Raw genomic sequence first — 2,811 nt, 5'->3', positions numbered from 1 at the left:
GTGGTGATGAGCGCTTTGATCCGCGGACCCCTTTAGCAGCTTGCTTTCCTCCGCTGTTGTACTTGTGGCGACGGGCGTTCCTGTGGATCACTAATACCTTGTGCAGGTCTTGGCTCCCGCCCGTTCGCCTAAACGCACCCCGGGGACTGGCGATGACAGGACTCAGGGCGCGGCGGGCGTCCACCGGGCTGCAGGCTGCGGGCTCGCGGCGGACGGAGGGTCCCCGAGGATGCTCCACAAGGAGCCCAGGAGCATCTGGCCTCCAGCCTCCCGCCGTGGCCGCGGGGCCGTTTGCTCCCCGACGCCCGCACCTCCAGCACACCGACGCCGGGGAGTCAGCCCAGCACACGCCCGCGTGCAAAGCAGGGGAGGCCCACGTGAGCGGGGGAGGCCGCGCCCCCAGCCTGTTGCCATGGCTGCTCCGCGGCCCGACGCGCGCCCGGCAACGCACCGCACGCTGCTGCGGCCCCAAATAGCGCCGGGGATAATGAGCCGAGGCCCGAGGATTCTGAAAGCCAAAAGGCCCTCTCTTTTGTGAGGCTGCCCCCAGCTGAAGGCAGACAAAAAAGGCAAGGATGAAATAAAACAGACTTTGTCTTATTAACCTGGCACACACGCCTGGTGATCGGTGGCTTAGCTGGCAAATTGCGAGGACCTCGATGGGGGATTCAAGACGCAACAAGTGGCCGTCGCTATGGAAACGGCTCAAATGAACCCCAAGAATGAAGGACCTCGGCCCTGGGCTGGAAGGGGGGGATGTCGGAAGAGGATGGATGTTGCCCGGAATCGGCCGTCATGTAAAGCTGGGCTGGGACGGAGGTTAAAGGGACTGAGCAAGTGCCTTTTGCGTCCTGGAGTCAAGGCAGGAAGCTTGCCCCCGGGTCACGTCACGGGATTTAGAAATAGCGGTTCTCTCTCTCTCTCTCTCTCTCTCTCTCTCTCTCCCTCCCCCCTGGGCTGGGGGACCCAGGCTGCGTGACCCTCGGGAGCTCCTGGCCTGTGCCCACGGGGCCTCTGAAGACCCTGATCCTTGCAAGGCCCTCGGCGCCAGGGCTGGAAAGCCGGAGGGGGGGGGCCGCAGGGGGGCCACGGGGGAAGCAAAATTCATCTGGGAGAGGAAACCAAACGCAGGCTTTAACCGATGCGAAGCTGTGGGCAGTTAAGTATAGGGCTGGATGTTCTTTCTCTCAGGAAATGATCAGACTCAAGGTCACTTTTTTTTTTAAAGAATTTCCCCAGAAATGCCCCATTTGTGAGCTAAGGCCAGGCCTGTGTCTGAGCCGGGGGCGGGGGCTGAGGGCTGGACTTAATGACATCTGTCCTTCCTTCCAGCCTGTGATTCTGTGATAATTGCTGGCAAGTGTAGTGATTTCCAGTACACCATGATTACAAGACACTCTTTAAATGCACAGTGTAGACATTCTAAATAGCACGTTGGGAGACAATTACCCAGACAGAAGATTACACAAATGCACTAACATGGGAGTGGGGTCCCCTTCCAGTGTCAGGGGCAAGAAAGGCCATCTGAAAACAGTTCCCACACTCCCTTGGTGGGGGGCGAGGGTTTAAGGAGGCACAAATGTGTTCTGTGCTTTGGGTCTTTAGTGGATGCCCAAATTTCCTCCATCATTTGATGCTCTTATAATAAAAATAAAGCAAGAGTCATAAGCAACAACAATCGAACAGGTACTAGGCTCTAGGCATTATTCTAATTACTTTTACCTATATCGGCCCATTTACTTCTCCTACTCACTGCTTGAGGTATTCCTATTTTCCAGAGAACTGCAGTTGAAGAAACTTTCCCCAGTCTTACCCTAAGAAGCTTATACTCTGGGGGTGCCTTGAGGGCTCAGTCTGTTAAGCATCTGCCTTCGGCTCAGATCATGATCTCAGGATCCTGGGATTGAGTCCCACATCGGGCTCCCTGCCCAGCACAGAGCCTGCTTCTCCCTCTCCCTCTGCCTGTTGCTCCACCTGCTTATCCTCCCTCTCTGTCAAATAAATAAAATATTTTAAAAATATATTTTTTAATAAATGTATTTTTATTGGTGTTCAATTTGCCAATGTACAGAATAACACCCAGTGCTCATCCTGTCAAGTGCCCACCTCAGTGCCCGTCACCCAGTCACCCCCATCCCCCGCCCTCCTCCCCTTCCACCACCCCTAGTTCATTTCCCAGAGTTCAGAGTCTTCCATGTTCTGTCTCCCTTTCTGATATTTCCCACTTATTTTTTTCTCCTTTCCCCTTTATTCCCTTTCACTACTTTTTATATTCCCCAAATGAATGAGACCATATAATGTTTTAAAAAAAGAAGCTTATACTCTGCTTGGGGTTTGAGGCGCATCCCCTTTACCCGGGCCTTAGCTGAGGTGACCCCATAGGGACACAGCCTGGGAGCAGAGGGGATGGGGATAGAAAAGTATAGGTTGTACACCAAGGTCATCTCTCCTGGGCCCCCAGAATAGAGTGTGGGACAGGAATGCGCCCTTGTCAGGACCTTTCAGGCAGTATGTGGCTACCATGTGAGGAACTGGATCTCAGTCCCAGGAGTGGCCTGGGCCTCTGCACCCTGACAGGAGCAGAGGGTTGACGGGAGCGAGCTGACCCCCTTCTGCAGGCATCGTCCTCAACTCTCTTTCCAGTTCACTCAAGGCCTTAGCCAGCTGAGTTCTCCAGAGACTTGAGGTATCCAAACTGTGCTCTCTGATGCAACCCTCTTTCTCAAACAGTCCTAGACCTCTAGGGAAAGCACTTAGGTTCGCATCTCCCAAACTCAACCAAAGAGAACATCCTGAGTTTGGTTTTCAACC

The 2,811-nt window shown here is 54.3% G+C and overlaps 1 long non-coding RNA gene across 1 annotated transcript; it reads left to right on the top strand.

Moving 5' to 3' along the window:
* Positions 1 to 420: 420 nt before the first annotated feature.
* LOC144313321 (uncharacterized) lies at positions 421 to 2,023 on the top strand. Its single transcript, XR_013378991.1, has 2 exons — positions 421 to 862; positions 1,779 to 2,023. It is a non-coding gene; the product is annotated as an uncharacterized LOC144313321 (long non-coding RNA).
* Positions 2,024 to 2,811: the final 788 nt, after the last annotated feature.

Source organism: Canis aureus, chromosome 5, assembly GCF_053574225.1.
Source record: "Canis aureus isolate CA01 chromosome 5, VMU_Caureus_v.1.0, whole genome shotgun sequence".
Classification (NCBI taxonomy): domain Eukaryota; kingdom Metazoa; phylum Chordata; class Mammalia; order Carnivora; family Canidae; genus Canis; species Canis aureus.
This window is presented reverse-complemented; position numbering and strand designations above follow the sequence as displayed.